This window comes from Dendrobates tinctorius, unplaced genomic scaffold (assembly GCF_039654945.1).
Source record: "Dendrobates tinctorius isolate UK_male_01 unplaced genomic scaffold, ASM3965494v1 ptg000489l, whole genome shotgun sequence".
NCBI classification, from domain to species: domain Eukaryota; kingdom Metazoa; phylum Chordata; class Amphibia; order Anura; family Dendrobatidae; genus Dendrobates; species Dendrobates tinctorius.
The window spans coordinates 414,984-441,815 of NW_027362150.1; the positions used below are offsets into that span (position 1 = coordinate 414,984).

General features: G+C 49.2%; 1 long non-coding RNA gene across 2 annotated transcripts; it reads left to right on the plus strand.

The window, feature by feature from the left end:
* The first annotated feature begins 9,665 nt into the window (after nucleotides 1–9,665).
* LOC141077989 (uncharacterized) lies at nucleotides 9,666–16,932 on the plus strand. 2 transcript variants are annotated; one of them, XR_012227631.1, is made up of 3 exons: nucleotides 9,674–9,830; nucleotides 15,326–16,538; nucleotides 16,918–16,932. It is a non-coding gene; the product is annotated as an uncharacterized lncRNA (long non-coding RNA). The 2 variants fall into 2 exon arrangements; XR_012227632.1 differs by lacking the exon at nucleotides 16,918–16,932 and having other exon boundaries at nucleotides 9,666–9,830; nucleotides 15,326–16,455.
* Nucleotides 16,933–26,832: the final 9,900 nt, after the last annotated feature.

The window sequence follows — 26,832 nt, forward strand, 5'->3', positions numbered from 1 at the left end:
GGGTTAAAAATTGACCAGCGATTTCTCATTTCACACCATTTTATTTTTAGGGACCACATCACATTTGAAGCCACTTTGAGGGGTCTATATGATAGAAAATACCCAAAAGTGACACCATTCTAAAAACTGCACCCCTTAAGGTGCTCAAAACCACATTCAAGAAGTTTATTAACCCTTTAGGTGCGTCACAGGAATTTTTTGAATATTTAAAAAAAAAAAAAAAATGAACCTCTAACTTTTTTCCACAAAAAAAATACTTCAGGTTCAATTTTTTTTATTTTACCAAGGGTAACAGGAGAAATTGGACTGCAAAACTTATTGTGCAATTTATCCTGAGTACGCTGATACCTGATATGTGGGGGGGAACCACTGTTTCGGTGCATGGCAGAGCTCAGAATGGAAGGAGCGCCGTTTGACTTTTTCAATGCAAAATTGGCTGGAATTCAGATCGGACGCCATGTCACGTTTGGAGAGCCCCTGATGTACCTAAACAGTGGAAACCCCCCACAAGTGACCCCATTTTGGAAACTAGACCCCCCAAGGAACTTATCTAGATATGTGGTGAAAACTTTGAACCCACAAAGGCTTCACAGAAGTTTATAACGTACAGCGGTACAATTAAAAAATCATATTTTTTCCACAAAAATGATCTTTTCACCCCCAATTTTTATTTTCCCAAGGGTAACAGGACCCTAAAAGTTATTGGGCAATTTGTCCTGAGTACGCTGATACCCCACATGTGGGGGTAAACCACTATTTGGGGGCATGGCAGAGCTCAGAAGTGAAGCAGCGCCATTTGACGTTTTTGGCTGGAATTGAGATTGGACACCATGTCACGATTGGAAAACCCCTGATGTACCAAAACAGTAGAAACCCCCCACAAATGACACCATTTTGGAAACTAGACCCCCTAAGGAACTTATCTAGATATGTGGTGAGAACTTTGAACCCACAAGGGTTTCACAGAAGTTTATAACGTACAGCGGTACAATTAAAAAATCATATTTTTTCCACAAAAATGATCTTTTCACCCCCAATTTTTATTTTCCCAAGGGTAACAGGACCCTAAAAGTTATTGTGCAATTTGTCCTGAGTACGCTGATACCCCACATGTGAGGGTAAACCACTATTTGGGCGCATGGCAGAGCTTGGAAGGGAAGCAGCGCCATTTGACGTTTTTGGCTGGAATTGAGATCGGACACCATGTCGCGATTGGCAAACCCCTGATGTACTAAAACAGTAGAAACCCCCACAAATGACACCATTTTGGAAACTAGACCCCCTAAGGAACTTATCTAGATATGTGGTGAGAACTTTGAACCCCCAAGGGCTTCACAGAAGTTTATAACATACAGCCGTACAATTAAAAAATCATATTTTTTCCACAAAAATGATCTTTTCACCCTCAATTCTTATTTTTCCAAGGGTAACAGGACCCTAAAAGTTATTGTGCAATTTGTCCTGAGTACGCTGATACCCCACATGTGGGGGTAAACCACAATTTGGGCGCATGGCAGAGCTTGGAAGGGAAGAAGCGCCATTTGACGTTTTTGGCTGGAATTGAGATCGGACACCATGTCGTGAGTAGAAAACCCCTGATGTACCAAAACAGTGGAAACCCCCCCACAAATGACACCATTTTTGAAACTAGACCCCCCAAGGAACTTATCTAGATGTGTGGTGAGCACTTTGAACCCCCAAGGGCTTCACAGAAGTTTATAATGCCTGGGCATGAAAATAAAAAAAATTGTATTTTTTCCACAAACATGATCAATTAGTCCCCAATTTTTGTATTTTCCCAAGGGTAACAAGAGAAATTGGACCCTAAAAGTTGTTGTCCAATTTGTCCTGAGTACGCTGATACCCCATATGTGGGAGAAAACTATTGTATGGGCACACGTTGGGGCTCGGAAGGGAAGTAGTGACGTTTTCGAATGCAGACTGATGGAATGGTCTGCGGGTGTCATGTGCGTTTGGAGAGCCCCTGAGGTACCTAAACTATTGAAACTCCCCACAAGTGTCCCCACTTTGGACACTAGACCCCCCACGGAACTTATCTAGATGTGTGGTGAGCACTTTGAACCCCCAAGTGCTTCACAGAAGTTTATAACGCCAGGGCGTGAAAATAAAAAAATTATATTTTTCCACAAAAATGATATTTTTGCCCCCAATTTTTTATTTTCCTAATGGTAACAGGAGAAATTGGACCCCAAAAGATGTTTTGCAATTTGTCCTGAGGAGGCTGATACCCTATATGTGGGGGTAAAACACTGTTTGGGCGCATGGAATAGCTTGGAAGGGAAGGAGCACCATTTAACTTTTTCAACGCAGAATTGGCTGGAATTGAGATCAGACGCCATGTTGCATTTGGAGAGCACCTGATGTGCCCAAACAGTGGAAACCCCCAATTCTAACTCCATCCCTAACCCCAACACACCCCTAACCCTAATCTCAGCCCTAACCCTAACCCTAGCCCTAACCCTAATGGGAAAAGGGAAATAAATACATTTTCTTTTTATTTTATTATTTTTCCCTAAGGGGGTGATAACGGGGGGTTTGACTTACTATTTATGGCGGTTTTTATGTTTGGCAGCTGTCATACGCTAAAAGACGCTTTTTATTGTAAAAATAGTTTTTGCATCACCACATACTGAGAGCTATAATTTTTCCGTATTTTGACCCACCGAGTCATGTGTGGTCTTATTCTTTGCGGGACGAGTTGACATTTTTATTGGTACCATTTTCGGGCACGTGACATTTTTTGATCGCTTTTTATTCTGATTTTTGGGACGCAGAATGAACAAAAACCAGCGTTTCATGAATTTCTTTTGGGGGGTGCGTTTACACCGTTCTGCGTGCGGTAAAATTGATAAAGCGGTTTTATTCTTCGGGTCAGTACGGTTACAGCGATACCTCATTTAGGTCGTTTTTTTATGTTTTGTCGGTTTTATGCAATGAAGACTATTTTATATAAAAAATAATTATTTTTCCATCGCTTTATTCTGCGAGCTAAAACTTTTTTATTTTTTCGCTGATGATGCTGTGTGGCGGATCGTTTTTTGCGGGACAAGATGACGTTTTCAGCGGTACCATGGATATTTATATGCGTCTTTTTGATCGTGCGTTATTGCACTTTTTGTTTGGCGGTATGATAAATCATTTTTTTTTGCTTTGTTTTTTATTTTTATTTTTTAAGGGGTTCACTAAAGGGGTTAACAAATGGGACAGTTTTATAGGGCAGGTCGTTACGGACGCGGCGATACTTAATATGTGAACTTTTATTGTTTTGGGTTTTTTTTATTTCCAAAAAATGAATTTATTGGGGGAATATTTTTTTTTTTTTCTAATTTATTTGGCGATTTTTTTAAAATTATTTTTACACTTTTTTTTTTTTTTTTTCACTTTATTATATTGTCCCAGGTGGGACATCACTGTGCTGTGACAGATCGCTGATCTGTCACATCACAGATCACCAATCTGTCACAGACACTACACAGGTTTCCTCATGCCTGCGCTTTGCAGGCACTGAGGAAGCCGGCTCCCTGCAGGCCCCCGACGCCATCTTGGATTCGGGGGCCTGCAGGGAAGGAGCCCCCCGCAGCAGCGCTGCACATTGCGCTGCCGTGGGGGGCTCAGGGAAGCATGGAGGGAGCCCCCTCCCTGCCGATGCTTCCCTTTAACCCCCGGTACACCGCGATCATGTTTGATCACGGTGTGCAAGGGGTTAACGTGTCGGGGGCGGTCCGTGACCGCCCCTGACACATTGTGCAGGGTGTCAGCTGTGATAATCAGCTGACACCCGGCCGCGATCAGCGGCGCTCACCCCGTGGGCGCCGCTGATCGCTGTAGACGTACTATCCCGTCCATGGGCATAGGGGCCCGGGTCCCAGGAACGGGATCAGCGTCGGACTGGCCCACCGGGGAGCCGGAGGATTCTCCGGTGGGCCCTGGCCCCTGCTGGCATACAGGGCCAGCAGTTGCCTTGGGCCCCCACTGCTCCAGGGGCTCCCAGCCAGTGCCACACAGCTGCTATGGGGGCCCTGCCAGCGGAGCAGCAGCGGGTGTCAGGAGGCAGGAGCCCCTGTCCCAGCTACTAAAGAGAAATGAATATTCACTGCGAAGCAGTGAATATCATTTCACTCTTGGTCTCCACTCCCCGGGGCCCCGCCCCCAGCCTAGGCAGCCGGCCCCGCCCTCAATTGCAGTGGAAGAGAGAGCGTCTCTCTCCCATCAGTCCCCTCTGCTCCTGACTCACAGCCGATGCGCGATGACGTCACCATCGTGCACCCGCTGTGTGTCTGGCAGATGGGACAGCTCCTGAGTCTGAAGCCGGCATCAGCGTGGGAGCGAGGAGGAGAGGTGAGTATTGTGATTTTTTTTTATCTATCTCTATATCCATCTATCTCTATATTCATCTATCTATCTTATCCATCTATCTATCTATCTCTATATCTATCTACAGTATCTCTATATCTATCTATCTCTCTATATCTCTCTATCTATTTCTATCTGTATATCTATCTCTATCTATATCTCTCTCTATATCTATCTATCTCTATCTGTATATCTATCTATCTATATCTATCTATCTCTATATCTATCTCTATATCTATCTGTCTGTCTATCTCTATATCTATCCCTATAGCAATCTCTCTATCTATCTCTATCTATATCTCTCTATCCATCTCTATCTATCTATATCCCCATATCTATTAATCTCTCTATTTCTATCTCTAGCTATCTATATCTCTCTATATATCTCTCTCTATATCTATCTATCTCTATTTCTATCTCTAGCTATCTATATCTCTCTCTATATCTATCTATTTCTATCTGTATATCTATCTATCTCTATTTCTATATCTGTCTCTATCTTACATATAGAGATAGATATAGAGATAGATTTAGATAGATATAGATAGATAAAGAGATAGATACAGAGATAGATAGATATAGAGATAGACTATCTATATCTATCTCTATATCTATCTCTGTATCTATCTATCTATCTATATCTATCTCTATCTATCTCTATCTATCTCTATACCTATCTATAGCTATCTATATCTATCTATATGTATATTATCTTTATATCTATCCATCTATCATCTATCCATAGATCTATTTATCCTTTATCTATCTATCCATCTATCTCTATATCTATTATCTTCATATCTATCTATCGATCTATCTATTTATCCCCTACCTATCTACCTATCTCTCTCTCTATCTATTTCTATATATCTATCTCTATATCTACAGTATCTATTTATCCATTATCTATCTTCTATCTATCTATTTATCTAGTGTTATACCCTATGAGGGGGCAGCATTATATTCTATGAGGAGGTACATTATACCCTATGTGGGGGTGCATTATACCCTATGAGGGGGGCAGCATTATACCCTATGAGTAGGGGAAGCATTATACCCTATGAGGGGGCAGCATTATACCCTATGAGGGGGCAGCATTATACCCTATGAGGGGGTGCATTATACCCTATGAGGGGGGCAGCATTATACCCTATGAGGGGGAAGCATTATACCCTATGAGGGGGCAGCATTATACCCTATGAGGGGGGCAGCATTATACCCTATGAGGGGGGCAGTATTATACCCTATGAGGGGGGCAGTATTATACCCTATGAGGGGGGCAGTATTATACCCTATGAGGGGGGCAGTATTATACCCTATGAGGGGGCTACATTATATTCTATGAGATGGCTGCATTATATTCTATGAGATGGCTGCATTATATTCTATTAGGGAGGCTACCCCAACTCCTGCTACATAACTAAGACCTGTACTGCCTTATATATACCCGGATATTAGCGCGTTTTACCGCACAATTGGTGGTCTTGTATTTCTTTCTATGTAGCTACATAGTGGGCCCCAAGAATGATTTTCTCTGGTGGGCCCAAGGTGTTCCAGTCCGACGCTGGACAGGATAGTACGTCTCATGTCAGAAAGGGGTTAAGGGATCTGTATATGGAGTCTACAAACTACAGTGGGGAAATAAGGATTTGTTACGCTGCCAATTTTGGGGTAAAGTCACATTTTTGTGAGGAAAAATAGTAAAATTGTCATTTTTTCCTTCCACATTGCTTAAATTCCTGTCACACTGTCCGAATTCAGATATTGTCCTGTCAGAAAGGAGAAAACAGGGAGCGAAAGGGTTAATAGGACTCACAGGAGGAACCGGCCCAGAAAGCAGAAGATCCAGGAGTGTCCGCCACATATATGACTGCTCTGTGCACACAGGACCTGTGATGAGGTCACAGGAGGGGAGGAGTCAGGGGTCACATGATCGGGGCCTCAGTGTGTGCAGGACTCAGTGTGCTGGAGCGCTCCCGATAATCAGCTGCGTGTGTCGCGCTGTGTGATAGTCACAGCACCTGCAAGGAGAGCGACACATGCAGCTGATTATCGGGAGCGCTCCAGGGATCCGGGGTCCCGATGCAGCTATTCGGTAAGTGATATTAGCCAATAACAACTTCTCCGACGATATTCGCTCATCTCTAGTAATAACAGCTCAAAGAAATTCACCGAACTTTTCATTAAGTTTAATAGCGAGACCCTATTAAATATTGAGCACCAGCGGGATGAAGCATTGACAGCGGCATGTAAAAGTGTGGGCGCCCCTGGTCAAAATGACCGTTATTGTGAGCAGTAAGATGAAGATGAAATGATCTCTAAAAGGCCGAACCTCTAAGATGACACATGGCCTTTGTATTTTAGGCAAAAATAATAATAAGAATAAAAATATATATAGAGAGACACATTTATTACAATTTCATAATTACAGCTGTATAATGAGGCCCAGGCTTTATAGTGAAGGGACAGGAGTGAGGGCCTGTTCCCAGGACCTACAGACTGAGGAAAGGGATAAAAAGCCTTCACTAGACCCCTGTACAGCTGTATAATGAGGCCCAGGCTTTATAGTGAAGGGACAGGAGTGAGGGCCTGTGCCCAGGAGCTACAGTCTGAGGAAAGGGATAAAAAGCCTTCACTAGACCCCTGTACAGCTGTACAATGAGGCCCAGGCTTTATAGTGAAGGGACTGGAGTGAGGGCCTGTGCCCAGGAGCTACAGTCTGAGGAAAGGGCTAAAAAGCCTTCACTAGACCCCTGTACAGCTGTATAATGAGGCCCAGGCTTTATAGTGAAGGGACAGGAGTGAGGGTCTGTGCCCAGGAGCTACAGTCTGAGGAAAGGGCTAAAAAGCCTTCACTAGACCCCTGTACAGCTGTATAATGAGGCCCAGGCTTTATAGTGAAGGAACAGGAGTGAGGGCCTGTTCCCAGGAGCTACAGTCTGAGGAAAGGGCTAAAAAGCCTTCACTAGACCCCTGTACAGCTGTATAATGAGGCCCAGGCTTTATAGTGAGGGGTCAGGAGTGAGGGCCTGTTCCCAGGAGCTACAGTCTGAGGAAAGGGCTAAAAAGCCTTCACTAGACCCCTGTACAGCTGTATAATGAGGCCCAGGCTTTATAGTGAAGGGACAGGAGTGAGGGCCTGTGCCCAGGAGCTACATTCTGAGGAAAGGGCTAAAAAGCCTTCACTAGACCCCTGTACAGCTGTATAATGAGGCCCAGGCTTTATAGTGAAGGGACAGGAGTGAGGGCCTGTGCCCAGGAGCTACAGTCTGAGGAAAGGGATAAAAAGCCTTCACTAGACCCCTGTACAGCTGTACAATGAGGCCCAGGCTTTATAGTGAAGGGACTGGAGTGAGGGCCTGTGCCCAGGAGCTACAGTCTGAGGAAAGGGCTAAAAAGCCTTCACTAGACCCCTGTACAGCTGTATAATGAGGCCCAGGCTTTATAGTGAAGGGACAGGAGTGAGGGTCTGTGCCCAGGAGCTACAGTCTGAGGAAAGGGCTAAAAAGCCTTCACTAGACCCCTGTACAGCTGTATAATGAGGCCCAGGCTTTATAGTGAAGGAACAGGAGTGAGGGCCTGTTCCCAGGAGCTACAGTCTGAGGAAAGGGCTAAAAAGCCTTCACTAGACCCCTGTACAGCTGTATAATGAGGCCCAGGCTTTATAGTGAGGGGTCAGGAGTGAGGGCCTGTTCCCAGGAGCTACAGTCTGAGGAAAGGGCTAAAAAGCCTTCACTAGACCCCTGTACAGCTGTATAATGAGGCCCAGGCTTTATAGTGAAGGGACAGGAGTGAGGGCCTGTGCCCAGGAGCTACATTCTGAGGAAAGGGCTAAAAAGCCTTCACTAGACCCCTGTACAGCTGTATAATGAGGCCCAGGCTTTATAGTGAAGGGACAGGAGTGAGGGCCTGTTCCCAGGAGCTACAGTCTGAGGAAAGGGCTAAAAAGCCTTCACTAGACCCCTGTACAGCTATATAATGAGGTCCAGGCTTTATAGTGAAGGGACAGGAGTGAGGGCCTGTGCCCAGGAGCTACAGTCTGAGGAAAGGGCTAAAAAGCCTTCACTAGACCCCTGTACAGCTTTATAATGAGGCCCAGGCTTTATAGTGAAGGGACAGGAGTGAGGGCCTGTTCCCAGGAGCTACAGTCTGAGGAAAGGGCTAAAAAGCCTTCACTAGACCCCTGTACAGCTGTATAATGAGGCCCAGGCTTTATAGTGAGGGGTCAGGAGTGAGGGCCTGTTCCCAGGAGCTACAGTCTGAGGAAAGGGCTAAAAAGCCTTCACTAGACCCCTGTACAGCTGTATAATGAGGCCCAGGCTTTATAGTGAAGGGACAGGAGTGAGGGCCTGTGCCCAGGAGCTACAGTCTGAGGAAAGGGCTAAAAAGCCTTCACTAGACCCCTGTACAGCTGTATAATGAGGCCCAGGCTTTATAGTGAAGGGACAGGAGTGAAGGTCTGTGCCCAGGAGCTACAGTCTGAGGAAAGGGCTAAAAAGCCTTCACTAGACCCCTGTACAGCTGTATAATGAGGCCCAGGCTTCATAGTGAAGGGACAGGAGTGAGGGCCTGTTCCCAGGAGCTACAGTCTGAGGAAAGGGCTAAAAAGCCTTCACTAGACCCCTGTACAGCTGTATAATGAGGTCCAGGCTTTATAGTGAAGGGACAGGAGTGAGGGCCTGTGCCCAGGAGCTACAGTCTGAGGAAAGGGCTAAAAAGCCTTCACTAGACCCCTGTACAGCTGTATAATGAGGCCCAGGCTTTATAGTGAAGGGACAGGAGTGAGGGCCTGTTCCCAGGAGCTACAGTCTGAGGAAAGGGCTAAAAAGCCTTCACTAGACCCCTGTACAGCTGTATAATGAGGCCCAGGCTTTATAGTGAAGGGACAGGAGTGAGGGCCTGTTCCCAGGAGCTACAGTCTGAGGAAAGGGCTAAAAAGCCTTCACTAGACCCCTGTACAGCTGTATAATGAGGCCCAGGCTTTATAGTGAAGGGACAGGAGTGAGGGCCTGTTCCCAGGAGCTACAGTCTGAGGAAAGGGCTAAAAAGCCTTCACTAGACCCCTGTACAGCTGTATAATGAGGCCCAGGCTTTATAGTGAAGGGACAGGAGTGAGGGCCTGTTCCCAGGAGCTACAGACTGAGGAAAGGGCTAAAAAGCCTTCACTAGACCCCTGTACAGCTGTGTAATGAGGCCCAGGCTTTATGGTAAATGCTAGACTGTATGGGCTCCTTCCAGGTGTGATGTCAGCTTCTGGGGGCGTGTCATACCAGGGGGGCGTGTTCTGACAGCAAAGGCAGGAAGAGAAGACGCCATTACAAGTGTCTGTACCTTCTGGTGCAGAGAGAGAAGCCTACATTACATACTGTCTTGGCTGTCTCTCTGATGCCGGCGTCTGTGAGCAGTGTGGAGTTAGGTCAGCCGCGTCGGTGACAGACAGGAGGGTTTAGTAACAGGTTGGTGTCTTCTTAGATGTTTGGTTGATGGGGCTGATACTTGGGGCTAACTAGTGGGATTTGGGGGCTTACCTGGGAGCTGTTGGGCTCCCGGAGGGGAGGGGGGGATTAATGCACGCTGGTGGGGTCTGGGGGGGTTAATGCACGCTTACGGGGTCTGTTTAGGGTCTGGAAGGGTTAATGCTTGTGGGGTCTGCTTGGGCTCCCAGAGGGGTTCATGCATGCTTGTGGGGTCTGTTTGGGGCAGGGGGCTTGGGGTATATAATGCACACTTGTGGGGTCTGGTTGTACTTCGGGGGGTACTAATGCATGCTTGTGGGATCTGGTTGGGGAAGGGGGGTGGGGTGTTAATCAGGGCTGTGGAGTCGGTAAGCCAAATCTGCGACTCCGACTCCTCAATTTCCCTTACACCAACTCCGACTCCACGACTCCGACTCCCACACATATTGCTTATATTTAAGTGAAAAATTTATTGTAGTACAATGTGAACCTCAGACATTTAATCATTTCTATGATACAATAATCAAGATATTTAGATAGAACAGAATATATATTGGTGTACTACCCGGTTTTCATTCTTTTTGGTACATATATGATATGGATAGACAGATATGGATAAATGGATAGATAGAGCAGATTTCTAATCTGCTTTTGCTATTGAAAACATTATCTATGAGCTCAAAAACCTTTCAGGTGATGCGGTTTTTTAAAAAGATGATCAGCTTTTGCAACTGAAAAACGTATCCTCAAAAAACACAGGGAAAACGCTGTGTGTGAATGTAGCCTTAGATCAGGAATATAACAGCCATTTATAGGACATTTCATAACTTTCCTAAAATCCTATGAAAAAATATTCAGCACATCCTGCATTGAATTACTGTACCCAATTTATTATATATTTTAGGAGTCGGTCCATTTTATACCGACTCCAACTCCGACTCCACCAAAATGAGCACCGACTGACTCCACGACTCCGACTCCACAGCCCTGGTGTTAATGCACGCTTGTGGGGTCTGGTTGTACTTTGGGGGGTTCTAATGCATGCTTGTGGGGTCGGGGTGGGGGGTTAATGCATGCTTGTGGGGTCTGGTTGTACTTTGGGGGGGTTCTAATATATGCTTGTGGGGTCTGTTTGGGGGGTGGGGGTTAATGCACGCTTACGGGTCTGGTGGGTTAATGCATGCTTGTGGGGTCTGGTTGTACTTCGGGGGGTACTAATGCATGCTTCTGGGGTCTGTTTGGGGCAGGGGGTGGGGGTTAATGCACGCTTGTGGGGGTCTGGTTGTACTTGGGGGGGGTTACTAATGCATGTTTGTGGGGTCTGGTTGGGGGTGGGGGTTAATGCACGCTTGTGGGATCTGGTTGTACTTCGGGGGGTACTAATGCATGCATGTGAGGTCTGCTTTTGGCTCCCAGGGGGGGTTAATGCATGCTTGCAGGGTCTGTTTTGTCAGGGGGGTGGGGGTTAATGCACACTTGTGGGGTCTGCTTGGGCTCCCAGGGGGGCTAAGGCTGGCTTGTGGGGTCTGTTTGTCCTGGGGGGGGTTAATGCACGTCTGAGGGGTCTGGTTGGGTCTCCGGGGGGGGGGGGGGTGTTAATGCATGCTCCCGTGGTCTGGCTGGGTACAGGGTGTGTTAGTGCACGTTTCTGGTGTCTGCTGGTCCCGGGAGAGAGGGGTTAATGCACGCTTGTGGTGTCTGGTAGTCCCGGGAGAGGGGGGTTAATGCACGCTTGTGGTGTCTGGTAGTCCTGGGAGAGGGGGGTTAATGCACGCTTGTGGTGTCTGGTAGTCCTGGGAGAGGAGGGTTGATGATGCACGCTTGTGGTGTCTGGTAGTCCCGGGAGAGGAGGGTTGATGATGCACGCTTGTGGTGTCTGGTAGTCCCGGGAGAGGAGGGTTGATGATGCACGCTTGTGGTGTCTGGTAGTCCCGGGAGAGGAAGGTTGATGATGCACGCTTGTGGTGTCTGGTAGTCCCGGGAGAGGAGGGTTGATGATGCACGCTTGTGGTGTCTGGTAGTCCCGGGAGAGGAGGGTTGATGATGCACGCTTGTGGTGTCTGGTAGTCCCGGGAGAGGGGGTTTAATGATGCACGCTTGGGGTGTCTGGCAGTCCCGGGAGAGGGGAGTTAATGATGCATGCTTGGGGTGTCTGGCAATCCCGGGAGAGAGGGTTAATGATGCACGCTTGGGGTGTCTGGCAGTCCTGGGAGAGGGGGGTTAATGATGCATGCTTGTGGGGTCTGGTTGGGGGTTAATGCACGCTTGTGGGCTCTGGTTGTACTTCGGGGGGTACTAATGCATGCTTGTGGGGTCTGCTTGGGCTCCCAGGAGGGTTAATGCACGCTTGCCGTGTCTGGTTGGGCCCCGGGGGGGGTTAATGCACGCTTGCCGTGTTTGGTTGGGTCCCGGGGGGTTAATGCACGCTTGCCGTGTTTGGTTGGGTCCCGGGGGGGTTAATGCACGCTTGCCGTGTTTGGTTGGGTCCCGGGGGGGTTAATGCACGCTTGCTGTGTTTGGTTGGGTCCCGGGGGGGGGTTAATTGGGTCCCGGGGGGGGTTAATTCACTCTTGCCGTGTTTGGTTGGGTCCCGGGGGGGGGTTAATGCACGCTTGCCGTGTTTGGTTGGGTCCCGGGGGGGGGGGGTTTAATGCACGCTTGCCGTGTTTGGTTGGGTCCCGGGGGGGGGGGGTTAATGCACGCTTGCCGTGTTTGGTTGGGTCCCGGGGGGGAGGTTAATGCACACGCAGGGTTGGGTAGTCCCGGGGGGGGGGGTTAATGCACGTTTGTGAGGTCTGGTTGGGCTCCCGGGGGATTAATGCACGCTTATGGGTTCTGGTTGGATCTCAGGGGTTTTTAATGTACGCTTGTGGGTTCTGTTTGGGTTTCTGGCGGGATTAATGCATGCTTGTGGGGTCTGGGTGGGCTCCTTACTGTGGGGGGGATTATTGCACGTTTTTGTGGTTTGGTTGGGCTCCAGGGGTGGTTAATGCATGCTTTTGGGGTCTAGTTGGGCCCTGGGGGGGTTAATGCACGTTTGCGGGGTCTGAGTGGACCCTGCATTAACCCACCCCAGAAGCCCACCAGATCCCACAAGCGCGGAGGGTTTAATTCACACTTGTGTGTCTGGTTGGGCTCACGGGGAGGGGGTTAATGCATGCGTTTGTGGTCTGGTGGGCTCCTTGGGGGTCTAATGCAGGGCCCAACCAGACCTCTCAAGCATGCATCAACCCTTCCCCGGGGCCCTACCAGACCCCACAAGCATGCGTTAATCGACCCCCAGAAGCCCAACCAGACCCCACGAGCGTGCATTATCCCCAGTAGGGCCCCCCGGGGACAAACAGACCCCACAAGCGTGCATTAACGCCTCCTGGTCTGGTTGGGATCTTGGGACGGGGGGGGATTTAATGCGCAATTGTGGTGTCTTGGGGACTTGATGCTAGGGCGAAGGGGCCTGTCTGCATCTGTTGTGACTTGAAAGGGGTGGATTTATTTTGGGGTAGGCGCTCGACTGGTAGGGCTTTTTGTTTGGGGAAGAGGTGCCATCTGGTGGGGGTTTATACTTTCGGGGGATGGACATCCGACGGGGGATGGACATCCGATGGGGGTTTATGATGGGGAAGCTGGACATCCGATGGGACTTATGCTGGGAGGGGGTGGACGTCCGATGAGGTTTATGCTGGGGAGGGGTCAGGGGTCGACGTTCGATGAGGTTTTATGCGGGGGGTGAATGTCCAATGATGGTTTTATGCTGGGAATGGCATCCAATAGGGGCTTAAGGGGGGTGGACGTCCGATAGGGGCTTAGGCTTAAGGGGGTGGACGTCCGATAGGGGTTTATGCCGGGGGGGGTGGACGTCCGATGGGGGCTTATGCTTGGGGGCGTGTGGACGTCCGATGGGGGCTTATGCTTGGGGGCGTGTGGACGTCCGATGGGGGCTTATGCTTGGGGGCGTGTGGACGTCCGATGGGGGCTTATGCTTGGGGGCGTGTGGACGTCCGATGGGGGCTTATGCTTGGGGGCGTGTGGACGTCCGATGGGGGCTTATGCTTGGGGGCGTGTGGACGTCCGATGGGGGCTTATGCTTGGGGGCGTGTGGACGTCCGATGGGGGCTTATGCTTGGGGGCGTGTGGACGTCCGATGGGGGCTTATGCTTGGGGGCGTGTGGACGTCCGATGGGGGCTTATGCTTGGGGGCGTGTGGACGTCCGATGGGGGCTTATGCTTGGGGGCGTGTGGACGTCCGATGGGGGCTTATGCTTGGGGGCGTGTGGACGTCCGATGGGGGCTTATGCTTGGGGGCGTGTGGACGTCCGATGGGGGCTTATGCTTGGGGGCGTGTGGACGTCCGATGGGGGCTTATGCTTGGGGGCGTGTGGACGTCCGATGGGGGCTTATGCTTGGGGGCGTGTGGACGTCCGATGGGGGCTTATGCTTGGGGGCGTGTGGACGTCCGATGGGGGCTTATGCTTGGAGGCGTGTGGACGTCCGATGGGGGCTTATGCTTGGAGGCGTGTGGACGTCCGATGGGGGTTTATGCTTGGGGGCGTGTGGACGTCCGATGGGGGCTTATGCTTGGGGGCGTGTGGACGTCCGATGGGGGCTTGTGCGCTTGGGGGCGTGTGGACGTCCGATGGGGGCTTGTGCGCTTGGGGGCGTGTGGACGTCCGATGGGGGCTTGTGCGCTTGGGGGCGTGTGGACGTCCGATGGGGGCTTGTGCGCTTGGGGGCGTGTGGACGTCCGATGGGGGCTTGTGCGCTTGGGGGCGTGGGGACGTCCGATGGGGGCTTGTGCGCTTGGGGGCGTGGGGACGTCCGATGGGGGCTTGTGCGCTTGGGGGCGTGGGGACGTCCGATGGGGGCTTGTGCGCTTGGGGGCGTGGGGACGTCCGATGGGGGCTTGTGCGCATGGGGGCGTGGGGACGTCCGATGGGGGCGTGGGGACGTCCGGTGGGGGCGTGGGGACATCCGGTGGGGGCGTGGGGACGTCCGGTGGGGGCGTGGGGACGTCCGGTGGGGGCGTGGGGACGTCCGGTGGGGGCGTGGGGACGTCCGATGGGGGCGTGCGCGCTTGGGGGTGTGTGGACGTCCGATGAGGGGTTTTGCTTGGGGGTGGAGGGTGCATGATGGGGATTTATGCTTGAGCGGGCATCTGATGGGGATTTATGCTTGGGGGAAGGGAGCATTTGGGCTTTGATGGGTTTATCCTGTGGGGTCCACTGATTAGTGTGAGGTGGAGGTTTATGATTGGACAGGGGGGGGGTTACCCTGTGTGGCCTTCTGGTTGGTGTGCGGGGTGGTTAATGCTTCATTTGGGCACACAAAAAGCTATGTTTGTATGCTGCTTATGCTTGGAGGGTACACCACCAACTGGCATGAAGCTAATCCGTTTTCGCTTAGTGTCAGTAGGAGGCAGACATGGGTCCGGACCACCCAGGCTGGTTTCTGCCTTAGGTCTTGATTTTTTTTATTAATGATTTCCCTTTTTCTTTCAGATATGGCGTTTAAGGGCGACAGAGTGGAGTTATCACTCTGATCTCCCACCTAGAATTGTCACTACCATATCATCTGTGGTCTACGAGGCAGGGCCCTAACACATCAAGAGTGTTTGCGGTTTTCCGGCGGACAGTCCTTGCCACTAATCCCCCTACCCTCTCGCCCCCCCATATCCAGATAGAGTAGGGAGGGAAGACAAATCCCGTTACCTGCCAGTCGCCTGAAAGTCTGTGTAAAGGTTAGGATTTGAAATCTTCAGGACAGGTATATCCTACCAGGCAGTGAGGGGGCTCCATTAAAAAAATGAAGGGACAAGACAAATATGTCCTAGTTTTCCCCTGAGCAATATGGACATCTCCTGGGGAAACCTTCCTATTCATGCGGCCTCCACGTTTGACAGAGGCTCCTGCGACCCTACTCTTAAAAATCCAGGCTCTCGTCTAGCCTCTGGTGGCCGGGCCACACCACCTGCGCCCTGAACAATCATGCACGCCAACTTTCTAGTGCTTCCTGCCCTCTACCTATCAGGGTAAGAGTACTTTTCTTCGGCAACAGAAGCCTAAACTCCTGCTTCCCAAGAGGTGCACAGTCCAATTGTGGTTTCGGAAATGTTCAGTCCAAAAAAGCAACCAACAGGACAACTCTCCTACCCGCCAGGAAAAGAAACCTTCCTTCAGGCCCAACCCCCTCCTGGCGTCCACAAACCCATCAGCGCTGGTCTACTACGCCTGGATCTAGCAGACTCCCTTTGGCATGACGGGGCGTTCCCACCTTGGATGTCTCTCAGGGTTGGTTGCTGTCTCCTTCTATTCAAGGCTGGTATTATGGTATCTGGTCCTAGACACCGGAAACAGGCCATGGGGGGCCGAGCCACAGATCCATCAGTCCTGCCCGCATGCACCAACAGCATATTACAGTTGTACAATACATAAGAAATGCATTGCATGAAACAAGCAAAATTTTTCAATGCAAAAAAATGCACTTTTATAAAATTAAAGGTTTCTATATATGTAAGAATGTTATTTAGCCAATATTTCTGTAAGTAAAAGTCTGAGATTTCTGTGGGAAATCTTAATTTGTTCCTCTTAAACTGGTTCTGAATGTAAATAAAACACTGCTCTGATCTCCATGTTGTAATTTAGCCTTTTATTTCATGCATGGACAAGCCCATGATGCATCTGTGTAACACATGGAAGGTACTGTAATAACTGGGTTAGGCTAGTTTCACACTAGCGTATCTACACGCAGTGCACGGCGCCCCCTCTGGTCATCTACTATCGCACATCGCTGCATGCCATCTGCGCCCCCTATCTTGAGCATAGGGTGCGCAGACTGCGCTAGTAGGATTTTGCGTGCGCTGCGCTCTTTTTGACTGTGCGCCAAGCGCCCCAAAATGCAACATGGTGCGCTCGGCGCACCGTCAAAAGGGCGCAGCACACGCAAAATCCTACTAGCACACAGTCTGCGCACCCTATGCTAAAGGTAGGGTGCGCAGATCGCATGCAGTGATGTGCGATAGTAGGAGATGACCGGAGGAGGAGGGGCTTAGTGGCGCCGTGCGCTGCATGTAGATACACTAGTGTGAAACTAGCCTTAGACAGGTAAACCACTTTTGAGACAGTGAAGTTCACTTGTACAATCTGCATAGATGTAAGCCTGCCTAAAGGGAACATGTCACCAGGATTCCCCATAAAAAACGATACAAACTGGTGCATGGAGCGTGTAAGCGCACGTTCACACTGGCCACTGAACAGAAAAAAAACACAAACATGATGGAATACCCTGCAGTAAATGGCACAGTGCGTGAAAATAATATAGGAGATTTAGTTAACATGTTCTTTATTAAAAAAGCCAAAGCCAACCCACCACTTCACGGTGACGTAATTGGGACAGTCCTAACTAATATTAAAAACCTTACCGCTTTGTCCTGTGATGTGCTTGTGGATAAGGACTGAGAAGGATTAGGCCCAAATAGTGGACACAGGAATGGGAAACCACATCAATATATAAAGGGTTTTAATATTAGTTATCACTGTCCCAATTAGGGTCACTGTGAAGTGGTAGATGGCTTATGGCTTCTGCATTTTTTTTAAATCGAGCGTGTTACCCAAGTACCTTATATTTTCATGCATTATTGCTGTTTACTACAGGGTATTCAATCATTTTTATGCCCCCCCCCCGTATAAAGTACTACCACTACCTGTATGTCGCCATATACAGCATTCTAGAATGCTGTGTATATAGTACGACCACTACCTGTATACCCTCTATATACAGCATTTTATAAAGCACGTCCACTATCTGAATGCCCTTATATATACACACAACATTCTAGAATGCCAATCTGCATAACTTTGTTTTTTTTTTTTTATTAGATTTGCCCTTGGGGCACCCCCATCCAATGGGCTTCGCTTGTCTTAATCCGGTGCCTCCTCCTATCCTTCTTTGAGTCGACGACGCGTCCTAAGTGCATCCACACAGTGTCTTACATCGTGCTTCGGTGCAGACTTCTCTTTGTGCTTTGCAGTACTTTGCTTTGTGATCGGCAGGGCAGAGACGTGTTCCTGCACCGAAGCATCATGGGGGAGGTTGTGTGGATGATGTAGGACGCATCATCCACGGGAAGGAGGACTACTGGAAGAAGAACAGTGACAAACACAATACCAGACCGCCCTGTAGGTGAGTATAAGATGTTCACATTTGCCTCAGACCACACGCGAGGACGTTTCGAGACCGTGCCTCAGACCACACGTGAGGACGTTTCGAGACCGTGCCTCAGACCACACGTGAGGACGTTTCGAGACCGTGCCTCAGACCACACGTGAGGACGTTTCGAGACCGTGCCTCAGACCACACGTGAGGACGTTTCGAGACCGTGCCTCAGACCACACGTGAGGACGTTTCGAGACCGTGCCTCAGACCACACGTGAGGACGTTTCGAGACCGTGCCTCAGACCACACGTGAGGACGTTTCGAGACCGTGCCTCAGACCACACGTGAGGACGTTTCGAGACCGTGCCTCAGACAACACGTGAGGACTAGAGTTGAGCGACTTTTGGTTTTTTAGGGTCGCGTTTCGTTTCGTGAAACCCGACTTTTCCAAAAGTCGGGTCGAGCAAGATCGTCTGATTATAGGGAAAAGTCGGGGTCGTCCTGAAACACGAAACCCAATGTAAGTCAATGGGGAATAAAAGTCGGCAGTGAGAGGACAGGAAACACACCTACAGTGCCCATTTGAATGCCAAAAGCATCAATTCTTCTTACTTAAGCTTGTCAACCTTAATTAACTTCATAATATAAGTTACGCACTGAAAAATGGGGGTTATTTGGCTAAAGTTGTGGGGGGGGGGGGGGAGGGCTGGCTGCAGGTTTTCATGTGCCCTGGGCGAAAGAGCGCCCCTTTAACACATACCACAACTCATCATGCTCCGATACGGCAGATAAATAGCTGTATGGTACAATGAAAAATACCTCACTTTTTACATCTCATGACGAGGCCCATCTATTTCTCCATACAGAATCATTGGTCCCATATAATGTTTGAAACAGTATATGATGAGCTCCACATAATGCTACAGTATATGTTGGTCCCCATGGATGAAGCTCCACTGTCTTATGGGCCCAAATAATGCTCCAAACATAATGGGCCCCATTTCTAATGCTCTAGTGTATAATGGGCCCTGTAAATGCTGCTCCAGTGTCTGATGTCCACCTTTGGAATGTTCCAGTGTATGGTGGGCCCCATCTATCATTCTCCAGAGTATAGTGCTCCCCAAAAATTGCTGTCCCAACATTGAAAACAATCAAATAAGTCTACTCGCTAGGGAATCCCTGTACTTGTCTGGACAGGTGCTGTAGCTTGCTTAACAGCTCGCCAGCCGTTCTCACGCCCAGTATGGATTGCACGTGATTGCACAAAGGTTAGAAAGGGTACCATATCCCTGGATAACATGTATGGATAGCGTACACATTCAAAATATATGTCTCAGGAGGCAGGCTCAGACGGTGTTAGCCCCAGTATGGATTGCACGTGATTGCACAAAGGTTAGAAAGGGTACCGTATCCCCGGATAACATGTATGGATAGCGTACACATTCAAAATATATGTCTCAGGAGGCAGGCTCAGACGGTGTTAGGCCCAGTATGGATTGCACGTGATTGCACAAAGGTTAGAAAGGGTACCGTATCCCCGGATAACATGTATGGATAGCGTACACATTCAAAATATATGTCTCAGGAGGCAGGCTCAGACGGTGTTAGGCCCAGTATGGATTGCACGTGATTGCACAAAGGTTAGAAAGGGTACCGTATCCCCGGATAACATGTATGGATAGCGTACACATTCAAAATATATGTCTCAGGAGGCAGGCTCAGACGGTGTTAGCCCCAGTATGGATTGCACGTGATTGCACAAAGGTTAGAAAGGGTACCGTATCCCCGGATAACATGTATGGATAGCGTACACATTCAAAATATATGTCTCAGGAGGCAGGCTCAGACGGTGTTAGGCCCAGTATGGATTGCACGTGATTGCACAAAGGTTAGAAAGGGTACCGTATCCCCGGATAACATGTATGGATAGCGTACACATTCAAAATATATGTCTCAGGAGGCAGGCTCAGACGGTGTTAGGCCCAGTATGGATTGCACGTGATTGCACAAAGGTTAGAAAGGGTACCGTATCCCCGGATAACATGTATGGATAGCGTACACATTCAAAATATATGTCTCAGGAGGCAGGCTCAGACGGTGTTAGGCCCAGTATGGATTGCACGTGATTGCACAAAGGTTAGAAAGGGTACCGTATCCCCGGATAACATGTATGGATAGCGTACACATTCAAAATATATGTCTCAGGAGGCAGGCTCAGACGGTGTTAGGCCCAGTATGGATTGCACGTGATTGCACAAAGGTTAGAAAGGGTACCGTATCCCTGGATAACATGTATGGATAGCGTACACATTCAAAATATATGTCTCAGGAGGCAGGCTCAGACGGTGTCAGGCACAGTATGGATTTGACGGCCCAGATTACACAGCGGAGGAGCAGGGAGAGGTAAAGATTGCAAATGCTGGGGCCCTGCCCAAGCAAGGCGGGCCCACTCGTGGGCGTCGGTACTGGCACTGGGCCCCTCATAGTACAGCGGTGTGTCTGACGGCGGGTGTGCACCACCACCGTCAGAGACACTTGATTGCACTATGAGGGACCCTGTGCCAGTGCCCGCGCCTAAGAGTCGGCCTACCCACCTGTCCAGGGCAACGGCACTCGCACGGTGTCGTGCGCTAGGTGGTGACCCCGGCCATGGGGGGGGGGAGGCAGCACAGTTAGGGAGTTTTAGAAAGTGGCATATGTTGATGTTGGACATTCAGCTGATGCAAAAGGCGAAATAGGTGAAGTACCAGGAAGAGGTGGACCAAAGCAAGCCATTTTTCTGTCACCCTATGTGTCATCAGGGGAAGGTGGGACAAAATCCTTGGAAACCCATGCGTGGTTCATTTTAATGAAGGTTAGATCATCCACATTTTGGGTTGACAGACGGGTCCTTTTTTCTGTCAGGATTGATCCAGCTGCACTGAAGACTCTTTCCGATAGCACACTTGCAGCTGGGCAAGCGAGCTCCTGTAAGGCATATTGGGCCAATTCAGGCCAGGTGTCCAGTTTAGCGGCCCAATAGTCAAAGGGGAATGACCTGTGTGGGAGAACATCGATATGGGAGGAAAAGTAGTTTGTAACCATAGTTGACAACTGCTGTCTCCGGTCACTTTCCATCGATGCAGTATTACCAGTTGTGTGAGCGGTATTTGAAAAATCAGTCCACAACATTGTCATGAAACCCCTGTCTCCAACGCCACTTCTGCTGTGTGCACCACGAACACCTCTGCCAAGCTGCCCCCGGCCCGTATGAGAACCATCACCGCTGCTGTGTGCTGGGAATGCCTCAAGCAACCGATTTACCAGAGTTGCTTGTTTATTAGCCAATATTAGGTCAAGGTTCTCCTGTGGCATGATGTTTTGTAATTTGCCTTTATAGCGTGGATCCAGGATGCTGGCCAACCAGTAGTCGTCATCGTTCATCATTTTGGCAATGCGGGGGTCCCTTTTTAGGATCCGCAAGGCATAATCTGACATGTGGGCCAATGTTCCCGGTGTCAATGATGCACTGCGAGTGCTGGGTGGAGGAGCACTTTCTGGCAAATCCACATCCCTCCAGTCACGCACAAACCCTGTACCAGACCTTGCCACGCCAACATTTTCACTTGCCCCACGAGATGCATCCTCCTCCCCTAAGTAATCATCCCCATCCTCCTCCTCTTCTTCCTCCACCTCGTCCAGGAGAGGTCCCTGAGCAGACAATGGCTGAATGTCATCAAGGATTCCCTCCTCCTCTTCCTCCTCATCAACATTGGCTGCAGACGCCTGCTCCTTAAGGTGCGTCAAAGTTTGCATGAGCAGACGCATAAGTGGGATGCTCATGCTTAGGATGGCGTCATCTGCGCTTACCAGCCGTGTGCATTCCTCAAAACACTGAAGGACTTTACAAAGGTCTTTCTGCTTCGACCACTGCACACCTGTCAACTCCATGTCTGCTCTCAAAGTGCCTGGCCGTGTATCCTCCCACAAATGCATTATGGCCTGCCTCTGCTCGCACAGCCGCTCCACCATGTGCAGGGTGGAGTTCCACCTTGTTGCAATGTCGATAATGAGGCGGTGGTTGGGAAGGTGGAGCAATCGCTGCAGCTTCTGCATACGAACGGAGTGTACAGGCGACCGGCGGATGTGCGCGCAGTCTTCGCACCTTCTGGAGCAAGGCTGTTAACTCCGGATAATTTTTGAGGAAGCACTGCACCACCAGGTTCAAGGTGTGAGCCAAGCAAGGTATGTGGCTGAGTTTTGAAAGGTCTATGGCTGCCACAAAATTACGCCCGTTATCACTAACTACCTTGCCTGCCTCAAGATGTACACTACCCAGCCATGACTCAGTTTGTCGCTTCAAGTACTCGGCCAGCACCTCGGCGGTGTTTGGGCGACAGACACACATCATCTGCAACACAACCTGCTGACGCTTTCCACTAGCTGCTCGATAGGGGGACACATCGTGTGCAACAGTGGCAGCTGCAGATGGAGTGCTCGTACGACTGCGCTCTGTGGACGAGCTTTCGCTTCTGGAGGAGGAGGAGGAGGGTCGAACGCCTACAGCCAACTGTTTCCTATACCGTGGGCTAGGCAGCACTGTCACACCACCGCTGTCCCCTGTGGACCCTGCATCCACCACATTAACCCAGTGTGCAGTGATGGACACGTAACGGCCCTGGCCATGCCGACTGGACCATGCATCAGTTGTGAGGTGCACCTTTCCGCTCACTGACTGCTTGAGTGCATGGACAATGCGGTCTTTCACATGATGGTGGAGGGCTGGGATGGCTTTGCGAGAGAAGTGGCGACTGGGTAGGTCATAGCGTGGTACTCCATAGGCCATGAGTTCGCGGAAAGCTGTGCTTTCCACCAACCGAAAGGGCATCATCTCAAACGAGATTAGTTTGGCAATGTGGGCGTTCAAACCCAGTGTACGCGGATGAGAGACTGAGTACTTTCTTGACCTACTCATAGTGTCTGGGAGGGTGAGCTGGACTTGAGAGCTGCATATGGTGGAAGTAGCGGTGGACAGGGCGGACTGAGAGAGGGTTGATGATGGTGATGGAGTTGGTGTTCTTTCTGATGGCCTAGAATCAGTCTTTCGTTGATATAACAGTGGGATTCCCTGACTGCTGTGGCCTTGCAACGACACCTCAACATTTGCTGCTGTGCTAACCGGTGGGCTTACAGTGGGGGAAACAATGTAGCGTTGCTGACTACCTTCGTTGTGATCAGTTGCACATGTGGCAGTTGAGGTTTGGTGTTGTGTCCACGCTTGCAAGTGCATGCTGGTTAAATGTCTAAGCATGCAACTGGTATTCAAATTTTTCAGATTTTTCCCTTGGCTAAAGGTCTTTGCGCACTTCTTACAGATAACCTTGGCCTGATCATGAGGATTTTGTTCAAAAAAGTGCCACACTGCACTCTTCCTACTTTGGCAGACATTTTGCGGCCTAGCACGCTGTGATCTTTTGACCCTCTGGACAAGCTGTCCAGCAACTCTTTTGATGTTTGGAACCTGTCTTTGGAGTGCTCCGGGCCTGCCAGATAACAGCTGTTGTGATGTCGATGTCTGCTGTGGATGCTCCTCATCTGAGCTATTGGAAGCAGCACTCTCTTCCCCCAATGGATGCCAATCTGGGTCAACAACTGGGTCATCCATCACCTCCTCTTCTATGTCATGTGCACCTTTCTCTGTGTCACCGTGTATGGTGGTATAGTGTGCGGGAAGGGGCACCTGAGTCTCATCAGGGTCAAAATCTGGCTCTGTACACTGCGAGGACAATGTAGTGCTCTGAGTGAATGTACCAGCAGAATCATCCATCAGCGGCTGTGCATCAGTGCACTCCATGTCAGATTCATCTTGGCCTGGGTAATTCACCATTTGACTTGATAATCCAGGCATGGTATGTGAAAACAGCAGTATGGCCTGCGTCATCCTTCAATCTGGGTTGGGGTGAAGGACACAAGGAAAGGTGTGGTTCATGAACATGAGCCTCCAATGACGACTCAGTGCTTTTACTTTTTACAACTGAAGAAGAGGAGGCGATAGAGCTGGAGGCTGAGTCAGCAATGTAAGACAAAACTTTTTCCTGATGCTCTGCCTTTAAAAGCGGTTTGCCAACTCCTAGAAAACTAAGCGTTCGAGGCCTTATGTAGACAGACGATGACACAGGGTCAGCACCTCCTGCATTCGGTCCTATTTTGCTCTTGCCACTACCATCAGATCCACCACCAACACCATCATTACCAGCTGCCAACCCCCGCCCAATTCCACGGCCTCTTCCACCAGCCTTCCTCATTTTTGGTAGAAATGTAGACAAAATCCAACAAACTATATAGTAATGTAAAACAAGGTACAAGGTGTCTATAGGACAGGGGAGATTTAGAATTTCTGCACACACTTGTGGACAGTGGACACTTTTGGATTGTGTGAGGCCCACTGATATCTGAGCGCTATGTGACATGCTCGATGGCACAGCTGCCTGTGACCAAAGTGACGAGAGGATAATGGAGATTTTGAATCTCTGCGCACACTTTTGGACACTGGACACTTGTGGATTGTGTGAGGCCCACTGATATCTGAGCGCTATGTGACACGCTCGATGGCACAGCTGCCTGTGACCAAAGTGACGAGAGGATAATGGAGATTTTGAATCTCTGCGCACACTTTTGGACACTGGACACTTGTGGATTGTGTGAGGCCCACTGATATCTGAGCGCTATGTGACACGCTCGATGGCACAGCTGCCTGTGACCAAAGTGACGAGAGGATAATGGAGATTTTGAATCTCTGCGCACACTTTTGGACACTGGACACTTGTGGATTGTGTGAGGCCCACTGATATCTGAGCGCTATGTGACACGCTCGATGGCACAGCTGCCTGTGACCAAAGTGACGAGAGGATAATGGAGATTTTGAATCTCTGCGCACACTTTTGGACACTGGACACTTGTGGATTGTGTGAGGCCCACTGATATCTGAGCGCTATGTGACACGCTCGATGGCACAGCTGCCTGTGACCAAAGTGACGAGAGGATAATGGAGATTTTGAATCTCTGCGCACACTTTTGGACACTGGACACTTGTGGATTGTGTGAGGCCCACTGATATCTGAGCGCTATGTGACACGCTCGATGGCACAGCTGTGACAAAAGTGACTAGAGGATAAGGGAGATTGGATTGCTTTTAAAAAAGCAGTTTGCGGAGCAGTGGGTAAACAGCAATGCCAGCGTGTCAGGAAGCCTTAAAAGGCAGCCCAACAACCAACACCACTGATACACCACTATATAGCCTCCCCTTGCACTGCACACACAGTGACTTGTGTGTTGTGCAGGCCAAATCGCTAGCAGCAGAAGCAGTTTTTTTGTCTTCTTCCCTGCCTAACGCTCTCCCTACAGAATCAGCAGCAACCTCTCCCTATACTAAGATCGGCAGAAGTAAGATGGCGGTCGGCGTGCACGCCCTTTTATACCCCCTGTGACGCCCACCAAAGCAAGCCAATCACTTGCATGCCCTTCTGAAAGATGGTGGTGACCCGTGCCTAGGTCATCACGTTGCCCACAGTGTCCGTGGATCCTGATTGGCTGAAAAAGAGCGCAAAACAAACTTTTGAAACGCGACTTTGGCGCGCAAGTCGCCGACCTCGTGGCCGACCTCATCCTAGGGTCGGGTTTCGTTTCATGAAACCCGACTTTGCCAAAAGTCGGCGACTTTTGAATTTTTTCGACCCGTTTCGCTCAACTCTAGTGAGGACGTTTTGAGACCGTGCCTCAGACAACACGTGAGGACGTTTCGAGACTGTACCCGCCAGACATCAGACCACATGGGAGAACATTCCTACGTTGTGCCTGCCATGCCTCAAAGTGGCACAGAAAGCAGAGTAGAAAGTTGGTCATTGTATTTTAACCCCTTCATGACCAAGCCTATTTTGACCTTAATGACCAGGCCATTTTTTGCAATTATGACCAGTGTCCCTTTATGAGGTAATAACTCTGGAACACTTCCAACAGATCCTAGCGATTCTGAGATTATTTTTTCGTGACATATTTAGCTTCATGTTAGTGGTAAATTTAGGTCGATAATTTTTGCGTTTATTTGTGATAAAATCAGAAATTTGGCAAATTTTGCAATTTTCAAATTTTGAATTTTTATTCTGTTAAACCAGAGACTATAACATTTCCCACATGTCTACTTTACATCAGCACAATTTTGGAAACAAATTTTTTTTTTGTTAGGAAGTTAAAAGGGTTAAAAGTTGACCAGTGATTTCTCATTTTTACAACAAAATTTACAAAAAAAAAAAAAAATTTTTTTAGGGACCACCTCACATTTGAAGTCACTTTGAGGGGTCTATATGGCAGAAAACACCCAAAAGTGACACCATTCTAAAAACTGCACCCCTCAAGCTACTCAAAACTACATTCAGGAAGATTAGTAACCCTTCAGGTGCGTCACAGGAACTAAACCAACGTGGAAGGAAAAAAATGGACATTTTAATTTTTCCAACAAATTTTAGCATCAATTTTTTTTTTTTTTATTTTCACATGGGCAACAGGATAAAATGGATCCTAAAATTTGTTGGGCAATATCTGAGTACATGGATACTTTTTTGGGTGCACAGCAGGGCTCAGAAGGGATGGAGCGCCATTTGACTTTTTGAATGGAAAATATGCTGGAATATTTAGCGGTTGCCATGTCGTGTTTGGAGAGCCCCTGTGTGCCTAAACATTGGAGCTCCCCACAACTGACCCCATTTTGGAATCTAGACCCCCCCAAGGAACTTATCTAGATGCATAGTGACCACTTTGAACCCCCAGGTGCTTCACAAATTGATCCTTAAAAAAAATTACTTTTTTTCACAAAAATTTT